The sequence below is a fragment of the Euprymna scolopes genome, chromosome 7 (genome assembly GCF_053919585.1).
Source record: "Euprymna scolopes isolate OS-2025 chromosome 7, ASM5391958v1, whole genome shotgun sequence".
NCBI lineage: Eukaryota > Metazoa > Mollusca > Cephalopoda > Sepiida > Sepiolidae > Euprymna > Euprymna scolopes.
In genome coordinates, this window is record NC_136488.1 from 75,576,919 (window position 1) to 75,590,354 (window position 13,436).

The window sequence follows — 13,436 nt, forward strand, 5'->3', positions numbered from 1 at the left end:
GTACACGAATTCAGTGAATTAGTTTCGTGCGAAAAAAAAATTAATACAAAAGTGTTTTTATAAATTGTAAGAAAGGTAATAGGTATCATATTTCACTGAAATGTCGAACGTTTAATCAAATTAATTAAATTATCTATTTTTGATTAAAATTTCAAACGAAATATCTTTCAGTACTATTACATACTAAATAACATTGCAACCATTCTTGTTACTATTAGACAAAGATACTGCCAATGATATCTGTCTATTTATCTATTTCTATATCCCTCTATCGATATCATTACGTCACTCTTATGTTAGGTACGTCGATGATGTTTACATTCTTGCAGACAAATCTATTAAAATGGTCGGATTAAAAAAGCACATTCCAAACAAATTTAGTGCTTGCATCCATCTACGGACTGGACGTTAATAAAATATTCCGTTTCTAGCCGAACTTATTGACTCTAAAAAAGACGAATTTATCCCCACACTATATCACAAACCAGTTGCGATTAACTTTTATCTACAAATCCTTATAAAACTGCAATCATAAAAATCGAATACATCACGCTAAATTTATTTCCTCAAATAAAAAAAAAATCATTTTTAGTGAATTAGAAAATATTACACAATCTTAGTCAATATACAATTCCCCAATTTCCTAGTTGATAAAAATTCAAATTTACAATTAGAAACTTAGATGAAAGCAATGTACTGCCCATTAACATATTCTAGTGTAATTAGTTGCATGGAAACTTTAAATCACACAAAATGGTTTAAAAAAATACAATTCATAGGTACGTATTGCCAGTCAATAATACAAACGTCTTATTTATTATTTACTATAAAAACTAAATACTTCTAAACTGATAACTAACAACACCTCTCAAACCAGAACTTAAAAAAACAAAACAAATGTAATCTATCATTGGGAGAGTGTCTTCCCAACCATCCCAACACTAATGTATTGGTGATACTACCAACTCATTGTCTCAAAAACTTACACTTTACATTTTGACTCTAATTCGATGTGTCAACACTTGATAAAACATGGCTGCCAATATAAACAATTTCGGAAAGTTATGGTCGAAAACCTTAATATTTTACATAGTGCTCCTAACGTGAAAAGGCTAAAATATAAGACGCACTGTATATAAAATCAAAACAAACAAACAAAATAACATTGATTATGAATCCAGCCGTAATATTTTAACGTGTCTAGGTTCGTAAATGGTTATAAGAAAGCGAGAGAAAAAAATACTAGTAAATATGGAATTAACCGTTTTAAATAGTGTTCATACGTTTACTTAACCAGACATCTAAAAAATGATCACACAGTAGTCGATACACATACGCACTTTTAAAAAAAAGTGAAGTGACGTACATTTTTAGCTTAGCAGTCATAACCGCCTGATGACAGCTGGACGATTCAGTTGATATTTCTCGCGAAGTAATTGAACAAACAGAACATACAGATCATATTTGCAATAATTCGACAAAATGACAAAAAGAAAAACACGAAATGTAGAAGTAATAAAAAAGAGAATAAACAAACGGAGACACTCCATGCCGTTTACATATATATATATATATATATATATATATATATATATATATATATATATATATATATATAGAGAGAGAGAGAGAGAGAGAGAGAGAGAGAGAGAGAAAGAAAGAGAGAGAATATATATATAATATATATATATAGATAGAGAGATAGAGAGATAGAGAGAGAGACAGAGAGACAGATAGAAATACAGAGACAGAGAGACAAAGAGAGATAATGATGCTATCTCGTTTTGTATTTTTAAATGTGAATGAGCTAAAACTCAAATATATATCAGAATTGCTCAATGGCAAGCAGGGCTAAGTATAGTTATTATATGTTTATTTCTACAATCATTATTAACTATATAATTAGCTATACATCTCGATATGAGGTCATATAAAGAAAGATCTTAAAAAGCGTTATTACCTCAGTAGTATTTTATACAAGAAAGATTGGCTCAAATCATTTAATCCCCTTGTCCTATTTCCCCTTACGAGCCACTTTTCTCTACCTTATTTCTGTTGATTCTTTTGTTTTCTTCATGCATTTTAACCCCTTTCCATATAACGGAGAACATCTGTATAAAAGTATGACTATTTAGAGTCTGGTTTCAGTGTAATAAAAACTTGGACACTGGTCCTCTAAAGAAATTACAGCAGAAACATGTTTGCAAATATGTAGCAAATGATGCGTATCTAAATAACATATTACACACACACACACACACACACACACACACACACACACACACACGCACACACATATATATATATATGTGTGTGTGTGTGTGTCTCTCTCTCTCTCTATATATATATATATGTATATACAACAAGCGATAGATTGATATATTGATAGATTTACATATATATAAGTATTTAATCTATAAAACTCACTATGTCTGTTTGTCTGTCTGTCTGTCGCCATATTTTTAAACTCTATTCCTATCGAAACTAAATGTCGCAGAGCGGCGTTAGGGACCTCAAATGGTTGGATGTTTTTTAACCGTTCTTTATTTGGTCTTTAGACGGTTAAAATAATTTTTAAGGGGTCAAAAAGGGATATAAATTGACAAAAAAAACTGTACATTTTGTACATTCATCGTATTTTTTTTATCACTTTATATGTGTGTCACTTTCCTAGAGTGGTAACGTCATCAGTTTTGAATGCTATTGATTTTGGTTTCGGTTTCGATTTTATCTGATAGAATCCAAATACTTTTTTTTTTTTTACTTTGGGAATCACGACTCTATAATGATATATACGAAAACTGGTCAAATTTAAATATCATAATTAAACGTATTTTATGACCGGGCAAAGCCGGGCCACCCCTCCCCACTAGTATTAGATATTTTAATATACTCCCAAAGTAGTTAACTGATGATCGTGTATTATGCAACATATTTGGAAGTAGAAAGGACAGGTAGAGAGAGAGAGAGAGAGAGAGAGAGATAGGGAGAGAGAGAAAAAGAAAGAGAGAGAGTGTGTGTGTCTGTGAGAGAGAGAGCAAGCGAGCGAGCGAGCGAGCGAGAGAGCGAGATAGAGAGTGTGTGTGAGAGAGATTGTGGATGTATGCGTTAGTGTGTTTTTCTTTATGCTCGTATGTAGGTGTGTATTCGTGTATACTCGTCATCTTTTGGTCGAATCTATCCAAATCAGTCTTATTTTAAATTTAAAATTCTATATGAATTCATTATTATTTATCTGTCCATCTATCTATCTATTTATTTTTACCTTGCTCTCGCTTTGTTATTATTAAATTTTGCCTAGTGAGTCAGTATTTATTGGATAATGTTTTTTTCGAATGCAATAAAAATAGAAGTGTGTATATATATATATATATATATATATATATATATATATATATATATAAAATTTGTCAGTATACATATATATGCTATACACCTGACCTGGTAATCTTCTGCATATTTTGCCTTCTAGCAGCGCGCCTTACTCCCCCCTCCTGCCGTGTGCAAATGGCGGCAACTTTCGAGTTTATTGCATTTTTGCACTGAATTTTTATGTTCCCCGAAATGAAGGGGAAAAATGGAAAACTTTCTTTAAATGTGAATATTCAAAAATGTTTTCCATCTTTCATTACTCACGTGGGATTTTCTTATTTTGTTATTCTGTTATTATTGGAAATAACTTCTAAAAAATAAATGCATTTATTAGTTTAGGATTCTTTCCTATTTATTTTTCTTTCGTTTTTGGGTGCGAGTAATTTTTACGTTTCTATCATTAATGAATTTTCGAGTTACTTCTCTTATTTTCGGCGACTGCTCTTTTTTCTTAAACCTCTCATTTTTCGAAAATTTTAATGATTTATGCTGTTTGCGTTTCAGTGTAGCTAAAATATTTCCTTCATCCCTAGAAATATTTCCTTTTCTTCCTTCTTTATTTACTTCAGTGAAACATGCTGCTTTGCATTTTCGTAATGCATTTTCTTTCATCGCCAAATTTAAATTAATGTTTTTTCTTCTTAATGTTTCATTCTTCAACTGATGTTTTCTGTTTATTCTGCTTTTTAATTCCTTTTTTGTTCCTTTCTTTAATAATTCCTTCCTTTCTTTTTATTTTCTTACTTTATAATTTTCTTTTCTGTATTTTCGCTTTCGTTCTTCTATACTTCCTTAAGTTAGTTTCTTTTTATTCGCTTTCTTTCTTTATTTCCTTCTTTATTACCTTTCTTTGTCGCTTTCTTTCTTTATTACGTTTGAGTTTCTTTCTTTCGTTATTTGTTTTCTGTTACTATTACTTCATTTACTTCCTTCCTTTTTGCTATTTCTGCTTTATTACTTTTGTTTTTTTTTGTAACTTTCTTTTTTCTTGCTTTATTTTATATTCACCCCCTTTGTATTACGCCCTTTCCTTTTTATTACTTTTCATCTCTTCTTTTATGATGTCTTTCTCTATTACATTCTTCCTTTACATTTTTTTAATTATTTTTTCTTTTTCATATTTCTGTATCTATTACTTCAATTCTTTTTTGCTTCCTTGGATTATAAATTTGGCATTTTCTTACATTTATGCCTTTGTCTTTATCACCGCTTTTCTATCTTTCCATTGTCTTTTTTTGTATGTATATATATATATATATATATATATATGTATATGTATCTATATATATATATATATATATATATATATATATATATATATAATTCTACTTCTTTTGTGTTGTATTGCTTACTCCTTTTTACCAACTTATTTATTATAACATTTTGTTAACTAAAGATATTTCTTTTACTTTTCGAAATATTTCTATTCTTCAAAATATTGTCATTATTTGTAATGTTTTTCGCACAACGTTTAGGACCATGTGACCTTGTCAAATTCGATAACTTTATGACACACAGAACACTTTATTTAATCCACGTAGGTAGCGTTTCTGGTTCCATCAGTTATAAATAGGTAGAAGTCTTAAGTAGTTTGCAAGTGTCTTTTGGAGTGTCGTCCTCACGGAAGATTGAACCTTCACCCTCGAGAATAATAACAGTTAAAACTGAATTTTACCAATTAAATTATCTACTTCGTTGCGGGTTTTTGTGAACGTATTGATTGAACAAAATAATGCTACCCGCGTAGATTAAATACAGGGTTCCGTTTTAAATTCCGTGCAGATTCCCGAGTTCGGCAGGAATATTTTCGAGTTCGAGAGAAAAAATTCCGAGTTCGATCGGATACACGTGAAGAAGGTCAAATAATATCGATCAAAACCTTATGAAAATAGCATTCAAGATAAGAACAATAATTTGAAGGATTCAATTAACACGAATAACCAATCCTCAACTTAACATTCCGAAACGTATTTCTTATTTTTTCGAAATATTTTTCTTCCTTTTCCTAGTGCATATTTTATACAACATTCAGTTCCTTATTTCCGTGCTGTATTTGATTTAGATCATCAAAGTAAAGCGACATTGAGTCTGGCCAGTATCAACGTGTTGACTGTTTTGTAATACGAGGCGAAGGCGAAACTTCCCTTCAAAGAAAATACAGCAATGGAAACTTTTTCTGTACAGCCTACATATTGAAACATGTGTCAACATAACGTGACAACCGTTTACTGATCGAACGTTCTGTTCTTAATCATACGTCTAGCTGAATACACTGTCAAAAATTTTCCCCACTCTTTATCTATGCCCAAATCAAAAAGTAGATTCCATGAACAAACATTCTTTCTTAGAACTGCACGCCTGTGGAACTCTGTTCCGTCTGCCTGCTTCCCTCCTGACTACAACTTGGATGTCTTCAAGTCCAACGTAAACAAATTTCTGATGAACCGCCCCCTTAAGTAGACACTTTAAATATCCACACTAACACACTGTACTTACAATAACTTGTATCCCTGAGTGGCTTCCGGGCCTTGATAAGTGGTGACCACCTTGTAAAAAAAAAAGAGAGACTCTATGCATTTTTTTTTATCCCAGATTTAACCGGTGTTTTTAATAATGGCAAACACTTCAATTTCCTACCCACGTGTAACGTAGTACACGCGTACACACGCATTAACATGTAGATACTTGGAACCCAACACGTTACAACAGAGTACGTCGCAAAGAGCATAAGACAAGTAAGAAAGCGACACACTTTTTCCCGAATCAAACATGATTGTGCTCCTTCTCTCTGACCTCTGCCCTCTTGTCCGTTATTGTTAGTTTTTGTACACGTGCTTTGTAGAGTCTTTTTTTATTTTCCTTACCGTAACTTCACTCTGCACAGGGCTCGGTATTTGCATACGCACCTCCGCGGTTTCTTACACATGCAACTTTATAAGAAGAGCATTATTCAGTAGCTGCAAAATTGTATTTAAAAAAAAAAAAAGATTTTCACATGTGAACGTTAAAACCAAATTAAAATTGAGTGAGAAATAGTAAATAAAAAACTCTTTAAGTTAGTGAAGAAGTAAAAAACAAACAAAAAAAAAACAGCCGACATACTGGCATATTTCCAATATGTCTGCATGTTTTGCCAGTGAATGTAATAATTAGAATAGAACGTAGAACATGGGAGACGAAATAAAACAAAGTATTTTATTGAGTAATATAATCACATTGACGCACCGTTTCTCGCTGTGATCACCGAAGTTAAACCAGGTTCAGCCTATTCAGTACCAAACAGGTGACTATTTGTGAATTATAGGCGCTCTAAATATTCAGGTAAAGGGTGCGTATAAAACTTCAGGGAGATTACCTCTCCTCCTTGTACAGTTGCAGGTCACTTATGAGCATGGGATAGCACCTGGTAACTTCCTCCTGATATTTTAGGGGTTACAATATAAAGGGTAGATAGAGTCACTGAGTTGTAAAAAAGGCAATACACCTAGTAATGGTGGTCTCTGTGGAAATACCAAACTTGGTAAAAGGGGACTGGTTACCTCTGTACGGCAATTTTATAGTGATGGAGTCACAAATAAAACACCCGTTTCCAATTTGCCATGAGCCACAAAGTAAGTGGTAAGACCCAGAATACTGCCATGAATATGCTTCTGAAGGTGCATAATCGAAATCAAAAGTCTTAACTCATACACGACACGTAGTAAAACTATAAAATAAGTGTGTCGCGATAATGTAATAATTTTGCTGTGAAACAAATATTTTACTGATATTTTAATTATTTATGTAAATGATACTAAAGAATAAATAAAAATCAGAGTGAATAGGACGATAATAATAGTGATGATAATAGATATGGTAAGACAACGACTAAAATGCCGAACTAATAAAAAACATAAGTTGTATTTATGCTTGGCAGGTCAACTAATCCAACTCCCGGTTCCGTGTTTACGATACATTCATTTTTCCTAATGACATTCTTTGTTCCTTTTCTTTTTCAAAAGGAGATGTATTATCGAAATATTAAATACTCTACTATCGCGGTTATCCAGAAAAGTAAGCTCAGGTTTAATGATTTATATTTGTGATGTTTGTAAGAAAATAAACGGATATACGAAGATAGAAATCTCTTCAAAAACTCATTTCGTTTGTCCATTTTTGTTCATACGTAACATTACTTTCAACACTCAGTTGAATGCATTGTTGTAGCTTTCTTATACTCCTCCATATTTATAAATTATTTATTATTAATTAGTATATTTTACTTTAATTGTGTTATTTATTTATCTACTTATTTATTATTAACTTATATATTTTTCTCTCGTTCCTTCCTTATCTTTCTCTTTTTTCAAAACAGCATTCAGTTATGAAGCCCTATTTTTAGAAGTTTGGCTTTGTAGTGATTACTTAGTTCTCACTAATCCCAGGACAAGTTTTACTCGGGATGATAATATCTGCTTGTACTTCATCCACTACTTAAATAGTAACTATCGGTTACAGACGATTTTTCAAAATCAATACACGATTACATAATAAGTAAAAATATTAACAAAATTTATATAAACCGGCACTCATAATAAATAGAAACCCACAGAATTTTAGCCGTTACGAAGTCACTCCGGATTATTGACAGAGATTCTTAAGTCCAAGGTATTAGCACGTCTTCATTACAATACGTGGTTAAGTGTTTGCCCGAATTAGATGCCGAGAAACTTTAAAGTCGCTAAAAACATACACCACACTAAAGCATAGAAATGCATTAAAGAGGCTAGATTTAGATAGGGTTAGGGTTGGAGTAAAAAAAAATTCATCTTCTACCCCAAAGAACTAAAGATGAAAAATAACCTTAAAATAATATTGATTTATTTACTAACTGGAGATAACTTATTTACTCAACTGTTAACACGATGTGGAGATGGTTAGTTAATCCTAGCTTTAATTAAAGACTAAAAGAAATGCCTGTTGTGTAAAAATATGTTGTCTTTCCACTATATTTACCAAGCAAATAGCTAATGTCCGAGAGCTCAGAGAGTAAACGCCTTTGATATCGTATTATTTTCTATTATATCAGACACACGAATCTCCCGTACAGGGGTATTCCTAATCAGCTCATAGTACTTCCAAACTACAAAAAAAATACTTGCAAAAAAAAAAAAAAAAAAAAAAAAAAAAAAAACATTTTGCTGTCTGTTCGTGAAGCTTTAACTGTATAGACAAAAGTTTTTTTTTTTTTTGCCCCGGATTTTTTTGTAGTTTGAATTGACTTCGTACGCATTTAAAACGTCTGGATAGCCATTCAATACCAGTAGTTACAGAACATATGTACGCTTCCAGCATAAAATGATCTCTTGTCATGCTTTAAAACCTTACAACCAACCAAAAATTCCCCTGTTCAATTATTCTCTTAAATTCTTACTGTCGTTTCTTCTTTTCTTTTTTAAAATAATCCTTACAGTTCCATTCTTAAACAATTTATTGATGTTTTCCTATTATTTCATGTTATTTTATATTGTACTCATTTTTCCAAAATCTCTTATCTCATATTTTCTCGCATTTCTTCTTTCGTTCCTTCTTTAATCTCTTTCCCGACACAAGTTTTCCATATGTTTTTATAGAATTTCGTATTATCAAATTCAAATTCTTTCAGATATGCATTTTGGCTTCGTTTTTGCACTTAAAAAAATTATTATCTCCCTTTTTTCTTTCATTTTGTCGAAATATTCATTCCGATTCATTTTTGCTCCCCCCCCAAAAAAAAGAAAAAAAGATAAATAAATAAATTAAAAAAAAAAAAAAAAAAAATTTGGCGTCCATACTTCAAACCGTAATGCATTTTTCTCGTTTGCAACCTCACAGCATTTCTCATTTAAATATTCATTTTTGTTGTTATTCCTGTTTCTTTTGAATTCTTATTACTATTAAAAAACAGAGATAAACAATACGGAAGATTTTGATGCGTGCAAACATGGACGCTTTTTTGGTTAATGGATTTTAAATTCTAAGGAGTTGCAATTTAGTTAGACTTTCCCTTACCTTATCAACAAGATGATAAAATCAAATCAAATAAATTATTTAAAAAAAAAATACAAAACTTCTGATGACCGGCCAACATTCAATTTCGAAAAAAAAAAAATATAATGCAAAAAACAAAAAACAAAAAAAAAGAGCGTTTCTATCTTTCTTTATCACATTTATACTAAAAAGTATGAATCATGATAATGGTTTTTACCTTTTACGGCATGTCAACACTTTTTATAAAATTAATGATAACAATATTATTTGTATACGAGTAATAAAATAATTGTTGTTATTGTAGCTATTTAATATGTGTGAAATGGGGAATAGAGAAAATAGTCAACTTTTACACCCTTTAAATGATGCCTCTTCCCACTACCTTCCACTCAAATACTCTTGTGTAGCTTTATAAGACCTTGCCTACGGATGATTTCAAGAAAACAAATCAAATTGTTTGGCTTCAAAATATGTTGTCTTTCAACTTTTATATTTACCAATCAATGACTGACGTCCGAAAGCTCAGAGGGTAGACGCATTAGGCATCGTATTATTTCCCGTTGGGTCAAGCAGACGAATCTCCTGTACCGGCGCATTCGTAATCAGTTCCTAATAACCCCAGTTTTCACGGAAACTCTTGCTTTTCGCAGATCTATTTTTATATGGTTAGTTGCAGTAAATATGTAAAATATGTAGCAACTACTATAGTATTTGAAGAATTAAGAAAGGCACAGAACTAATATCCCTTGTCTTTTTAGTAGTATTAAAGCATAACGTAAGAAAAGAAATCTTGCAATAACGAAGGGTTAGTGAGGGACACTCAGTGGCCGTCTCTCAGCATTAACTAATATACTAATATCAGATAATATACTAGACAGAATGTAGCACTTTGAATATTTGGGAAGTGACCTTATCCATTACTGACATTCATCAAATCCATTACATACTGAAATGCACCAAAGTTGCATACTACGGCGTTTTAACCCAAGCCGGGTATATCCGAACGGGTATAAAATGTATGCCTATGAAGTCGTTATAATTTAAGGCTTCTAATGAATCTACATGGTTGATGTTATTAATAGAAGTAGCTGGCTAATGCACAAATATCGACTGGTTACACCATCTAGAAGTGATGTCGAAATGGACGCCGAAAGTATTGCGCTAAGTACAGAACAGCTCCGGCTACGGACGCTCGTTCAATAACGCGATTAGCTAGATTTTTACTCGAATATAGTAGCCTAAGTCACCCAGCTACCGTAAACGAACGTATCTCTTTCGTGGTCTACATCAATGCCATAGAAACTGACACTCAGTTTAGGGAGTATTCTGTGCATGTTCTGGAACGGTCACGGTCCAATGTCAAAGTACTTCAGAAAGCCAAGTCCACAAATGTTGAAGTCGTCGTTATTAAAAACTAGCTAGAGATTGATAAACTGAGAGAATCGAAAGGTTTTTAAATAACATATTTATTATTAATTTGTATTAATGGAATCTTGTACATATTTTCATAATGTAACATCTAGCAAAACCGTTTTACTATCACAGTCGTTTCCCTATTATTTCTTAAGAATTGTGAAGTGCATGGTTAATTCTGTATGTGAACCTGCATGGCGCCAAAAATAAGGCCGATTATAATAAAGGTTAATACTCTATTAAGCCAAATGTAATAGTTTAGCTCGTATTCATTTTAGATATGTGTTGTTGTCGGTAGCCAATCTTCTTGCTCGTCTGTGTCTTTAAAAGAAGTTTATTAATACACACAAGTTAGAATACTCACAACTAGGATAAGACCTTGAATTTTAACAAGTGCGGGTTGCATATGGATTTGAAATTTCCTAGAAACTTCTTTTTAAAAAGTTTAATCGAAGGCGAATAGCCGAAAGTAAAATACTGGCTCTTATCTTGTGATGAGAGCATTTAGCTTTGAAATGTCATGGCTTAAAAGTTTTTTTCTTATAGTTTTCTTATTCATATGATGATATAATAAAGTTATATGTAATATTTTATTCTAAATTTTTTTTTTGATACATGCATGTGTGTGTCGAAAAGTGTTATTATTGGATATACCCTTGTCTCAGTTATAACTCAAATGAACAGCTATTCGTAAAAAAACCGTGTAGTAAATCAAAATTATCGCTTGGATTAATAATAATTCATAACCTCTGATTCTTATCGAGCACTTCGAAATCGACTTTTGTATCATTAAAATGTGTTTTTAATTCTTTTTTATATTTTAATTACATGTTATAACCTCGTTGTGTTTTTTTATATTATTCAGAAACATGTATGTGGGTGTTTGTGGGTGTAAGTATGCATGTTCGTCCGTATATGTATGTGTGTGTATGTGTTTGTGTGTGTGTATACGAGTGCAACTTACACCCACTCCTTCCTTGCCACGAAGCGCATTCGTTAATGAGTAACGGGGGCATTTTAATTAGATGACTTGATTTGGGGAAAAATATAATTTCGCTTTCCTTTTCTTTTTAATGTATAAATTTGTTCATTCATTTATTAGTTTGAGATATTTTATTGTGATAGTCGCCTCCAGGGATGACAATTAGGTTTTTAAAGAGAAAATAACCGAATACAAACAACTAAATATATAAATAAATAAATAAGCAAAAAAGCAAAAAAAAAAAAAAAAAAAACAGTAAAAGAAAATTATGACAAAAAATTGCTGACTGATACTTTTTTTGTGGCTGGTTCGCCAAAACTTTATAGAATTCACACAAATATTTCTAGTAATTAAGTCTTTGGTTGTTGTTATTTTTGTTGCGTATTTGTTTATTAGTCGCGCACTTGTCAGATGGCATTATGTTGGTGGTCTCCATAGGGGTGTCTAGAATGTATTTTGTTGTCAAGGCAGCGGAACACTAGAGCGTGAGGGTTGTGTGTGCGTGTGTGTGTGAGAGAAAGAGAGAGAGAGAGAGAAAAAGGGGGAGAAAAAACGGAAGGAAGACAGTGGAATATGAAAAAGAAAGAGAGAGAGAAAATGAGAGACAGGGAGAGTATAAGAGAGAAGAAGTGAAAGAAAGCACGAAATAAAGTGGGTATAAAGACTGAAAAAGGTAGAGAGGGAAAAGGAGGGAAGGGAGAATGACAGGCAGACGACAGACATAGAGTGATATAAGAGAGGAGGGTGGTTTATGGGAGGCGAATAATAAGCAGCTTTAAATTTCATTCTTTTTATTCATATGCATCTACCTACCCCTTCATGTATCTACACACATCTATCTATTTTTATATCTAACTATCTTTACGTATTATTTGTATCTATCTATCTTTTTGTACCTATATGTTAATAAATATTTATCAAATACTATCTTATTCTTTTTGTATATATTTATGCTTATATCTATCTGCCGTTATCTGTATATTGAAGCAAATATCGATTAATATTCTATCTCTATTGTATCTTTAGATCCTCATCTACCTTATTTCTGTATATGTATATATCAGAAGTTATCTATTATCTATCTTTATATTAATTTAGCTTTATATGTATCTATTAATCAATCCATTATCCTATGTCAATATATCTATTTGGCTAACAATCATACTTTTAGTAACTATCGCACACACACACAAACACACACACACACATATATATATAGATACATACATATAGTCATCCACACATTCAGTACTGTTTCGCTGTATCACAGCTCATCATTGCGGCTTGGTCAGTACCTTTCCCTCACGATGAATCGAACCTACAACTATCTTATTGATAGTCGGCAAATTTCTGACCAATGGGATCGGTGTTTGCAAACGGTGTCTTAATTTCTATTTAAATAGACACTTGCCTACTGCTTTTACAGTGCTCGAGCTGCTTGTTTATTTACAAACAACCAAACAGAGAACCTCGTATTAATGCTAATATATATATATATATATATATATATATATATATATATATATATATATATATATATATATATAGATAGATACATACATACATATATGTATATATATGTGTGTGTATATATATATAACTACTTCATTTACTCACATACAATTAATATACGAAAGTATAAATTTATGCGTAAACTTTA